This window comes from Lissotriton vulgaris, chromosome 3_2 (assembly GCF_964263255.1).
Source record: "Lissotriton vulgaris chromosome 3_2, aLisVul1.2, whole genome shotgun sequence".
Classification (NCBI taxonomy): Eukaryota; Metazoa; Chordata; class Amphibia; order Caudata; family Salamandridae; genus Lissotriton; species Lissotriton vulgaris.
The window spans coordinates 151,661,163-151,674,207 of NC_141690.1; positions in this window are offsets into that span (position 1 = coordinate 151,661,163).

A 13,045-nucleotide genomic window follows, 5' to 3' on the forward strand; every position below is an offset into this window, starting at 1 on the left:
TAAAACTGAGCTGGTCTTGACTGGTGGTGCATCCAGTTCCTGGACCCCTATGTTTTGTGTTTTGGCCCCCTTCACCTGGCGCCCCCCCCCCCTCACCTTCTTATTCAGTCAAAACACTTGGGATCACGTTAAACTGAAACCTTACCCTGCACTCTCAGATCAGTATGGTGGTGTCCTCCTGCTTTTTCACTCTTCGCACTATTAGGAAAATCTCTAGATTTTTCTCCCCTCCCGCCCTTAAACTCATCATGATGGCGGCTGGACTATGGTAATATCTTGTACAACGGCGTTCCGCCTTATGCTCTCAGACGCTTAAAGCTGGTTCAGAACCAAGCGGCCCGTCTCATTCATGGTCTCCCTAAACTCCATCATACTACCTCTGTATTAAAGAACTTGCATTGGTTGCCCATTAGGGAGCGGGCCCTCTTCAAACTTGGCTGTACTGCGTTTCAGGCCCGAGCTGGAACTGCCACAGCATTCATAAACTCGGCAATCTCCAGCTATACACCAGTCAGAGAGCTCCGCTCCTCCTTCCAGTCCCTTCTCTCCATTCCTCGTTTCAGGAAAATGAGGATGGGGGGGGGGGTGAAATTTGCGGTCCTTGGTCCTACTTTTTGGAACTCCCTCCCCCTCAACATCCGATCCATCCCACTTTACCCTGACTTTCGCAAGGCCTTAAAAACCCATCTTTTTCTGCAAGCATTCCCAGCCTAGCTTTCTCACAGCTACCACTTAGGTTCTAAAGTCCGCCAGCGCCAAGAAACCGTGTTTTTAAATTCAAATTCAAATGCGCCGGACTTTCCAGCGTTCTTTATAAACCCCACTTCCATTCCACAGAAGGGGGACCATCTGTCAAGAACGAAGCCTCCGCCACACCAAGAGTCAAGGGGATATCTGATACGGCATTACTGGTGTACAACTGAGAGATATAATCCACCCAAGTACTTTCAGAAATAGAGATTCCCTGGGCCTTCACCCTAGTATCACAGTAGTCGTCAAAAAGACGCCAGTACTTCCTAGAGTCACCAGAGTATACAGCTTCTCTCAGATTGATTTATTTCCAATCATATTCCCTTTTACTTTCATTGAGTTTTCGACAGGTTCGTAACTGTTTAAGATGGTCAGTTTTATGCTGCCGACCCCAAGAAAACAGCAATTGCTTATTTATCAGCTTAAAGAAAGATTTGCACTTTTTCACCAACCGTTGACCGTTTTTTCTATAGCATAGTTTTCTGAACTCTTTCATATAAGTGTGATCAGTATTAGAAGCAACTTCACCCACTGGGGACCTCTCATTTAATATCACCTGGTCAACTTTTCTGTGGGTCTTAAGTTGCCACTTCTAATTTTATAAGGGAACCTGATCTCAGAGATACACCATATATCTCTTTGTCAATATTAGCAAAAATTGCAGAGGTGGAATTGGACACCTTGGCGTTTAGATCTCCCATGACTATGATCCAGGGGCAACCTCCTTAGTACAACTATCATAAACAAAGGAAGAAAGTGAACTCACAATTAAGTATGGGCGAATTTTGCGAATCTCGCGTTCGCGAATTTTGCGGATTTGCGAACTCGCAATCCGCAAAATCCGCGAATTCTTGCGAATTTGCGGATTTTTTTTTTGTGTGTGTTCGCAAGGATTTCTGCCAGTTCGCGAGGGTTTCGTACCAGTTCGCAATTGCGAACTTACATTTCGTCGCGCAACGGTCGCGAATTATGTTGTTTCTACGTCTGGTTCATCATCACAGGTTCCCAGCACCCTCTGTTTCACCACTGCAACCCTCTGTTACATCAATGCCACCCTCTGGTTCATCATTACTGTAGATTATGGGGGGGAAAAGCAAGCACACCAGCCCTGCTTCAACTGAGATGAATTAATTTGGGGTTAGTTTATTAATGTGTCACTGTTTTAAAATTCCAGTCTGGCACCTGCTTCCTTATCTGTAATTTTGCTTTCTGTTGCAGTGCATTTTTTTTCCCCAGGACCTTCTTTGTGGCCTACTTGTAGCTATTGTATGAGCCTGCTGTGAGGGTCAGAGCAGGGTCATACAATTGTTGCAACTAGCAACTGAATTCTGGAGGGGCCCCAGTCAGGAAGCACTACCGGGAATTGTTACTAATGATGAGTTTGAACTCTTGCCCCTGCCGAGTGCTTTCAGTTTTGAAAAACTCGTTTTTCTGCAATTTCGCGGGGTTCGCGGGGTGCGAACACGCGCGAGATCGGATTCGGAAGCCGCAAATTCGTGCGAATATGCAATTTGGTTTTTTTGCGGCGTGTTAGTTGGCAAGGTTTTGTGCGTTTTTGCGAGCCGCTCGTAGCGCAAGACGTGAAGTTACCCTCGCGGTTGTTCAAGGGCGCAGCCATCTTGTTTGCCTGACGTATTTCCGTTTCCGGGCGCGAAGTGTAATCTCGCAAAGTCCGCGGCTTGCCAGTACAGTCTCGCGCGTGTTCGCAAGGAAAATCTCGCGCGAACTTACCCGCGCGGTCGTGAACGGGCGCGGCCATCTTGTTTCTCATTCATTGCTATGGTTCTGGGCATGGTCTTTGTATCCTCTGTCAATCTCCGCCATCCTTTGCTTGTTTGAAGTTTTTTTTAATCTATTTTACTTATTATCTATCCCTCTATTTTTCTAGCCCTATATTTTTGTGTTTACTGCTACTTTTGGTTAATTTTAAACTACTTTTGTAAACTCTTTTCTTTTCTTCTATTTTCTTTATTCCTTTCCGCCCAGACCATGGTGAAGGGAGCCGGGAAGCATCCCGAGAAGGGGAAGGGTCCCGCACCCCGTGTCCGGCTCCCGTGCGGGCGTTTGAGGGGGGAGCTAGTGATGCCACGGGAGATCTTTACCCCGGAGGAGGTGGCCCAACTCATTTTTTATGTTCAGCGCCGCCTCCCCAGGACCATCATGGGAGGCGGCAAGATCAGTGCCGGGTACGGGGCCCGGGAGCGCCGGAAGCGGTGGGAGAAGGTGTGCCAGGCCATTTACCACCACTCTCGGGTCTGGCGCACCTACAACCAGGCCACCCACCGCTGGACGGATGTCCTGACCCGTGAGCGAGATCTGCTCGACCTCCTTGGCCTTGAGATCCCCGGGCTTGGTGAGTAGTAGTAGCTATGTCTTTACTACTATGTTTTCTCCTGCTGTGTTATTATATTGCAAATTTTTGTTTTTTACCAAGAGCAATAATGCTGCTCATTACATTGTAGGTAAATTTTATTTCAAAATCTTCTGTGCATTTCAGGTACACTGCTCTCCTTCTCAGTTGTGTTGCTACTATGCTTATTTGTTTTAGATTTTGTGTTCATTTCATTGGCCTGTGAAATTATGCATGAGTGTAGTTGAAAGAACTGCGCAATGCTACACACTAAGGTTCAGATTTTTAATTACCGGCGCATCCCTGCAAAGTTGCAGGGATGCGCCAGTAATTGTGCGTCACGCCACCATCACCCATGGTGCGCCGTATTTACAATGCGGCGCGCCATGGGCCCAAAACGTCACCAAAGCGTTACGCATCTGTGCCGTAAAGGCGGCGCATTGCTGGAGTTGCGTCGCAACGATGGTGCAGCTCCATCAATTCTCTGGGGTGCCCTATCTCCCCAATGCTGCGTCAAGCCGTACGTCTGCTTCAAGCAGGCGCAGGGTTTGAGTCACGCATCATTGTCCTCAAAGTGACTGATTGAAATCTTATAGATTTCCCTCAGCCACTTTTAGGATGCGTTCCTGCGCAGGAACGCCCTCCCTTGCGCCGGAACACCCCTATTGGCGCAGGGCTTTACAACGTGATGCATCTCCCAGATGCGTCACGTTGTTAATATACGCCGCACCATTGCGCCTCTTTTGTGCTGTCGCTGCGTCACAAAAGTCACGCAACAATGGAGCAAAAGAGCCGCAAGGGCCTTCTAAATCAGCCCCTACAGACTCAAGTCCAGTCCTTCCTTTGTACACATGGCGATAAGAAGAAATAGTGGTGGTGGATTAATAGTTTGAGTATTTTAATGACTGGTGAATGTAGTAGGAAACTTTAGTGTTGTCGCTGATCTTCAATCACGATGGACTTTGGCTGTCACTTTGCGTGCTGCGGACTGCTGCCTGCCAATCCTAGGCAAACCTTTTTAGTACTTTGTTTAGTGAGTTACATAGGGTAGTTTCCAATTCGACGGTCCGCAAATCAAGCAATACTAAAGTAATGACGTAGTCGACCACATGAGATTGGTCAATAATATATCCCGTGGAGTCGTTCCCTATTTGCTATTTCGCAAAAATATTTTGTTACTTTGTTAGTTCTTTTTTAAATGTTTGATTTGGTTGAGAAATATCATCCATGTTTTCTGTTTTTCTTTCTTTCATGTTGGACATCAGCTTCCCCCAGGGGCAAGAGGAGGACACAGGAGGAGGTTGAGGAGGGTGCTGTTGTCGATGCAGGCCAGGACCGGGCAGTCGAGGGCTCCTTTGCTGGCCCCAGTAAGTTTTAATTTTAATACAGAGTACTTATTTTTTCCTAGCGTTCCTCATTCGATTTTTTCTAAATCGTCTTTGATCTTCTTGTAGACAGGATCTAAATTCTTATCCTGCCTCGACTATGACTCCGTGTGGTATTACTAGATTATTCTTATTAGTCTGTCTGTGTAGCTAACTAAGATTGCACATTTGGCATTTCCATTGGACTCCCATTCTAGTCAGCAATAGCTCTATGCACTGAGTGTAGTCCTCTGGGATTGTCCATAATGTCTTTTCAAGTATTCTAAATGTTTATGCTTTGACCATTGCCAACAATAAAAAGGTGAATGACCACCACCAAGAAATAATAAGATACTACTTTACTTTTGGTTTGGATAGGAGGACAATCCATTCTACTACTGTTGCAGGGACAAATCTGCACAAACAGAACTATGGACACTAAATAATGCATCGCTTAGCTTATCAATTATAATAGGTGCTGTAACTGTTAGACTTTCCACATACCTCAGTGATAACAGACTTTGTAGTTGAACCCCCAATCTCCTTACTGACTAGATAGTGTGGCAGAGTCATTTAGCTCCCAAAGTCACCGATGGCAGAGGCACGGACTCATGCTTGCAAAAATTCGAAAACCTTTAGCTCATCCACTCTAGTCTGGAGGACCAAAAACCACAGAGTCTATTTAAGTTTAAAAGCTTTATTAAAAGTAAACACATTTATTAAATTCAAGTTTGTCATAAAAGTGAACGTGTAACTGAAAATGGAAAAGTGCTTAGTGCTGACGATTAATTGGACACATTTCTTGTGGTCGAGCCGAGCTCTCACCTGGTTTGAACTTGATCCTGCTCGTGTTCTTAGAAGTCAAGGTTCTGTCTGTTAGGAGAAAAAGTGGTGCGTGTTAAAAAGTAAAAAGCAAACATTCATCAGTTGTGCCAAAAAGTGCAGCAAGACAACAGCCTTCCCTGGAAAAAGGGACATTTTTACTCTAGAGTACACAGTCAAAAATTATTAAATTGTACACTTTTTTTCACATTTCTTTCTTCCTCCTAGACCAAATATTATATAGTAGTGAGTGGTGTATTCTAACATTATTAAATGTACTTTGTAGGTGGAACATCTGGAGACGGGGCCAGCGCGGAGGTGGTGGCATTGGACGAGGAGGACAACTCTGGGGAGGAGGCGGTGCAAGTGCCGGAAAAGGACATGCCTGTGAGGGTTCACACGGTGGTGGCGGGCAGAGGTAAGCTATACATTCCTTAGTCATTGAGATTGAAGACTGCAGAGTGTGCTTTCTGCACGGGTGTATTATAAAAAAAGCAGGTAGTACTTCGACTTAGCTGTGAAGTTTTTGGCGAGAAGAATCCCAATCAGATCTGAGGTGAACTTGATGGATGGGATGAACGAAAAGCGAAAGAAGGGTGTAAGTAAGTGTGGAAGCACGAGAAATGTAATGATGACTGGCAAAGAAGAATGATATGTGTTTGCTTGGTCCCCGAGGTGGCTGGGAAGGTAAGAAAATGGTATGGTGCATGGCTGGGTGAATGATGAAGCAAGGATGGGTGGAAGGAGAACAGCCTGGGTGGGTGAGACAGAAACTGTATGTGTGCAATATACTTTGAATGGATGGATGCCTGGATCATTCATGGTACTATCTGACTCTTAGATAGCATATGTGAATCTAGAGAGAGTAGACGGTCACTGGATGAACTAAGTGTTACTTTGAAGAGCATGTAACACCGCACCCGCACGTCCGTTCCAGTGTAGGAAAGGCAAGGAAAAGAAGTTGTAACGTTGTCCAAAGACTACCATGAATAGTAGCAGTAGTTTGTATTGCAACTGCAAGCACAGCATATATCCAGTTATTACGGTGGACACTCCCTACCTCCCTTAATAACTTTAGTTTAGTAGTAGTACGTCATTCATGTGTGGGGGTATCACTGTTCACTCAATAATAAGCAAAGCACCTAAAGTCATCCCATATGTCATCAAATACATCCCATGTGAAGTGATAGATAATCAGATAATTTAGCTTCTTCATTTTCCTTTTCTAATACTCATTTGCACTGTAGGGTGAAAGCTAAATTAATTAAGCAGTAGCCCTTTTAACAGAGTATTCTCAGTGCCACCCGTAATAGAAAAGTAAGAGCTTCACCACCTGCATGTACTGGACCGGTACAGTAACGCAAGTCTGTCTCACTCACCATGGTGTGCGTCTGTTTTTCTCGGGTGCAAGTTCACTGCGCAGGCATTATGCCGGCTTGCATAAGATAACGTACCAATTTTCCTAAACAAGAGAGAAGAAGAAGAATAAGAGTGGTGTACTGTCATAGTCGACTGTAATAGAAGTCCATAGTGCTCGTAGAATTTGTTCCTTAAATTCCCACTAATGTTAGAGCAAGGATGAAGAAGTCGGAGGTTACATAGATACTGTCCTCAATAGTTATGCACTGTGCTTTCAATTTGCTACTTGTACTGTGACAACTTTCTGCTCAATCATTTTGTGTTAATCTTAAGGAGCATTGGTTACAGACAATGTCTTTCTTTTTTCATGTAGTTGCTCCTTCCAAATCCAAGACACCATCAAGGAGGAAGGAGCTGGCTCGAATGGCCCGGCAACGGAAGCTGGATGCCACTGTTGCTGAATATCGGCGGCTGGTGGCCCTGGAGGAGGAGGAGACGCAGTCTGGAACAACAACAACGTCCACTGGGACAGCTGCATCCTCCTCCGTGCGGGCTGCCAGCCAGCGCAGTGCTCCAGCGGTACGGAGCCGGGCTACCAAAGCCAAACGCCACCGCCCAGCAGCAAAGAAAGCAGCTGCCCCTCACAGGATTTGCAAGGCACACCGGCGCCGCTTATCCCTCAGACTGTCCTACCTGGAGCAGGAGGTCCATAATTATAAGAACGTGGTGGAGGGCCTCCGCTTCGAACTTGCCACCCTCCGCAAGGAGCATGATGCCCTGGCTGCTAATTCCAACAGCACCCTGCCATAGTGTCCCTTGCCCCTTTTTTAGAGACTTTTGGGGGGTGGGAATTGGGAGTTGTGATTTTTGGGGACTTTTGAAGGACAATCGTTGGGGTTAGGGAGGGTCTTGCGGGAGATTCTTTTGTTAGGGCTATAAAAATATACTTTTTGAAACTTTATCCGACCATACCTGTTTTTTACTGCTTTTGAGTCTGGTGGGTGGGGGTTTAACATAACAGTAAGTTTGTTTTCCTGAATAGTCCTAGGACTTTAGTAGTACTACCGTCAATCAAATCTCTCGTCTCTCCTAATACTCCATTATACTACCTCCAACCAAACGCCTATCTTACCTGTAATTTCTGTTTGCAAGTAGGGCTAGGCCCAGGGCTGGCTCCACGGGAAACAGCAAATGCAATCCTGGGCGGATAAAATTTCCTCATAGCGGTGGTACTAGTGGTGTGACACAGTGGCAGTTGCTTGCCTATGAAAAAAAAGAAAATGAAATCTGGTTTGTCCTCCTGAGCAATACAAAGGTACAATACAGAATATAGCAGGTGACAGAAGTACACTAGAACAGTGCCACGTTGTAGCTTAACAAATGGTAAAGTATAACTAATTCGGTTGAAGTTCTTTGACATTAGCCATGGGTCTTTGTCAAGCAGAGTAAGAATATATCCTCGGATTTCTTCACCAGTCTGTTGCTATCACCTTATCCTCCCCAGCAAGTGTGTGGATTTATTGCTGTAATTTAGTCACACATCAATCAAAACCACACAGCCCGGGGGAAGAGGGTTAGGGTTTGAAAAATGGATGGGTACGGGGGTTTTTGGGAAAGGTTTTGGGAGACAAGAAAAAGTAGCACAGCATGGACGAACAATTGTCAACATAAACAAATCTTTGGGTACAAACCTATCCATCAATCTTTGAAAGTGCATACACTACTGCATGCATGTCAGTTAAAAGTAAGTAGTACTTTCGACAACTGTGGAAGAAAGAATGCGACAGTACAGGGCGTGGGTGGAAATATTGATAACTATATTCAACATAAGGTCTCTGTAGCCAGATACCTGAGAGCCTTGCTGGTCACTATAAATCCATTCACAACAACACTCAATGGGGTTGGTCTGGAAGGTATAGTAGATAGAAAAGGAGAAATTGCTTTTTTTCTAGGTGTCCCCTCACTCACCAGGGTTGCCCCTTGGTGACATGCTTCATCATTGGGGCCATCCCAGTCCTCTACGGGCTGGGGCGTGCTGCGACTTGCGAATTATGTAGGAGCACTTACAAATGACTATGTGTGGTGCAGATGTGATAGTGGAGTGGACTAAGTGATGTGTTAAAGGATCAATTTAGAAGCAGAGAGAGATCCAAGAAATGCAGTCACAGTCAGAGAAAAAGGCAAGGGATACTGTATCTATGTGGTTGTAGTGGTCCTGTTGGAAGTGGTAAGTAAGTTGCCTGCAGAAAAAAAATCCTCCTTTTAGCGGCACTCCTCCATTGCAGCCGACGCTTCGTCCATCGATGTTGGTCACCAGAAGACACCCTGTAAAAAAAAGCACAGCATAGACAAACAATGGAACATAAACAATTCTTTGGGTACAAACCTATCCATCAATCTTTGAAAGTGCATGCACTACTGCATGCATGTCAGTGAAAAGTAAGTAGTACATTTGACAACTGTGGAAGAAAGAATGCGACAGTACAGGGCCTGTGTGGAATTATTGATAACGATATTCAACATAAGGTCTCTGTACTTAGCCAGATACCCGAGAGCCTTGCTGGTCACTATAAATCCATTCACAACAACACTCAGTGGGGTTGGTCTGGAAGGTATAGTAGATAGAAAAGGAGAAATTGCTTGTTTTCTAGGTGTCCCCTCACTCACCAGGGTTGCCCCTTGGTGACATGCTTCATCATTGGGGCCATCCCAGTCCTCTATGGCCTGGGGCGTGCTGCGACTTGCGAATTACGTAGGAGCACTTACAAATGACTATGTGTGGTGCAGATGTGATAGTGGAGTGGACTAAGTGATGTGTTAAGGGATCAATTTAGAAGCAGAGAGAGATCCAAGAAATGCAGTCACAGTCAGAGAAAAAGGCAAGGGATACTGTATCTATGTGGTTGTAGTGGTCCTGTTGGAAGTGGTAAGTAAGTTGCCTGCAGAAAAAAAATCCTCCTTTTAGCGGCACTCCTCCATTGCAGCCGACGCTTCGTCCATCGATGTTGGTCACCAGAAGACACCCTGTAAAAAAAAGCACAGCATAGACAAACAATGGAACATAAACAATTCTTTGGGTACAAACCTATCCATCAATCTTTGAAAGTGCATGCACTACTGCATGCATGTCAGTGAAAAGTAAGTAGTACATTTGACAACTGTGGAAGAAAGAATGCGACAGTACAGGGCCTGTGTGGAATTATTGATAACGATATTCAACATAAGGTCTCTGTACTTAGCCAGATACCCGAGAGCCTTGCTGGTCACTATAAATCCATTCACAACAACACTCAGTGGGGTTGGTCTGGAAGGTATAGTAGATAGAAAAGGAGAAATTGCTTGTTTTCTAGGTGTCCCCTCACTCACCAGGGTTGCCCCTTGGTGACATGCTTCATCATTGGGGCCATCCCAGTCCTCTATGGCCTGGGGCGTGCTGCGACTTGCGAATTACGTAGGAGCACTTACAAATGACTATGTGTGGTGCAGATGTGATAGTGGAGTGGACTAAGTGATGTGTTAAGGGATCAATTTAGAAGCAGAGAGAGATCCAAGAAATGCAGTCACAGTCAGAGAAAAAGGCAAGGGATACTGTATCTATGTGGTTGTAGTGGTCCTGTTGGAAGTGGTAAGTAAGTTGCCTGCAGAAAAAAAATCCTCCTTTTAGCGGCACTCCTCCATTGCAGCCGACGCTTCGTCCATCGATGTTGGTCACCAGAAGACACCCTGTAAAAAAAAGCACAGCATAGACAAACAATGGAACATAAACAATTCTTTGGGTACAAACCTATCCATCAATCTTTGAAAGTGCATGCACTACTGCATGCATGTCAGTGAAAAGTAAGTAGTACATTCGACAACTGTGGAAGAAAGAATGCGACAGTACAGGGCCTGTGTGGAATTATTGATAACGATATTCAACATAAGGTCTCTGTACTTAGCCAGATACCCGAGAGCCTTGCTGGTCACTATAAATCCATTCACAACAACACTCAGTGGGGTTGGTCTGGAAGGTATAGTAGATAGAAAAGGAGAAATTGCTTGTTTTCTAGGTGTCCCCTCACTCACCAGGGTTGCCCCTTGGTGACATGCTTCATCATTGGGGCCATCCCAGTCCTCTACGGCCTGGGGCGTGCTGCGACTTGCGAATTACGTAGGAGCACTTACAAATGACTATGTGTGGTGCAGATGTGATAGTGGAGTGGACTAAGTGATGTGTTAAGGGATCAATTTAGAAGCAGAGAGAGATCCAAGAAATGCAGTCACAGTCAGAGAAAAAGGCAAGGGATACTGTATCTATGTGGTTGTAGTTGTCCTGTTGGAAGTGGTAAGTAAGTTGCCTGCAGAAAAAAAATCCTCTTATTAGCGGCACTCCTCCATTGCAGCCGACGCTTCGTCCATCGATGTTGGTCACCAGAAGACACCCTGTCCACTGCCTGCCTGATGCTGAATTGTGGCTCGCTACTGTGAAGCCTGACTCCATCCTTTTTTCCCCATTACAGAGACTGAAACCCGGCCTGTAATTATTCAACGAAAAACAGGAAGTGATATAATATTACAACACCACTGATAAATAAATATAAGGTATGTAGGCTGTGGAGTGCAAAAAGTCACAATTTGATTTTCCTAGTAGACAGTACAATATTTTTGAAAGTGCGTACTCTGAGTCACCTTTTGAAGGATAAATAAGTATGGGCAAATTAATGTAGCAGATCTTGCCCCTCAAGCTAGGTGTACTGTAAACTGTGTTTTAGAACAAAATTAGATCTTCCTAGCAGTGCTCCCACCCAGACCCTTACTAAAGCCAGTCGCAAAAATGTAGAAGACCCCCAATCAAATCTCAAAAAACGAGGCCTAGCAGAAAACTGGTGACAAAACTTACTTTGAAAGTAAAAATAGGCCGAAGTACCCCCTTCCTAATTACCCATTACCCACCGTGGATTGCATTGAAACCACTTGCAAGCAACCAAGCAAAAGTAGCCATAGCCAGCATCGCTCCAAGACTCGAAATCCCCCCCACTCAAACACATGCAATAGAAATACTGCTAACCCTAACGAACCCTAAGTTAAGAATAGTGGCAAAGGCTTTCTTTAACTATGCCAAATCCCCCCTTTCCCACCTTGGATTTTCTTCAAATGACTTGCAACCAAAATCACACATTCTCACGAGTGCTCTAAGACCCCAGAACTCAGTTGGAATAATCTAGAACACCCCAAAACACATGCAATCCTGCTGCTAGGGCTAACCCTAACGAACCCTAAGTTACAAAAAGTGCCAAAAGGCTTTTCCGTGAGGATTTTGTCCCAACCACTTCTACCCGGTATTAGACCTTCCCAGGAATGCCCCAAGACCCGCCAACCCACCCGCCAAGAAGCATAACACCCCCAAACAGGCCAAAAGCAAAATCTCATACTTGCAATATTTCTGGGCCTTCGGTCCAAACGCGCTGCGTAGCTAGGCCATAAGTCGGGGTTGGCACAACGGATTTCCTGAAAAGCAAATGCAATCAAGATTAGAGTGTCCCAGCAATGCTCCCAGACCACGAAACTCACCCACAAACAGACGTAACCCCCCCTAAGAGCACCTCAAAGGCAAGCAAGTCATCAAAAACACAAAAAAAATTCCGCCTGGGATTTGGTCCAAAACACTTTTATCCGGTATTAGAGCTTCCCAGCAATGGCCCCAGAGCCGTCAACCCAGGAGAAAACGAGTAGAAGACCCCCAAACAGCCAAAGAGCAAAAGTACAAAAATGGGGACTTAGTCAATTTTTCACAAATTTCCCAAATCACTCCGCGCGCGCTCTGCAGCTAGGCCCTAACTCCCCTCTGCCACCATGGATTTGCTTCAAACCTCTTGCAAAGTAAAGTATATATAGCCAGCAGTGCTCCCAGACCACAAAACTCACCCACAAACACCAGGAAGCCCCCCAAACAGGCCCCCGAAAACGCTACATAGAGCAAAATGTCAGAAATAGCCCAAAAAAAATTGGCCTGGATTTTGTCCCAACCACTTCTACCCGGTATTAGACCTTCCCAGGAATGCCCCAAGACCTGCCAACCCACCCGCCAAGAAGCATAACACCCCCAAACAGGCCAAAAGCAAAATCTCATACTTGCAATATTTCTGGGCCTTCGGTCCAAACGCGCTGCGTAGCTAGGCCATAAGTCGGGGTTGGCACAACGGATTTCCTGAAAAGCAAATGCAATCAAGATTAGAGTGTCCCAGCAATGCTCCCAGACCACGAAACTCACCCACAAACAGACGTAACCCCCCCTAAGAGCACCTCAAAGGCAAGCAAGTCATCAAAAACACAAAAAAAAATTCCGCCTGGGATTTGGTCCAAAACACTTTTATCCGGTATTAGAGATTCCCAGCAATGGCCCCAGAGCCGTCAACCCAGG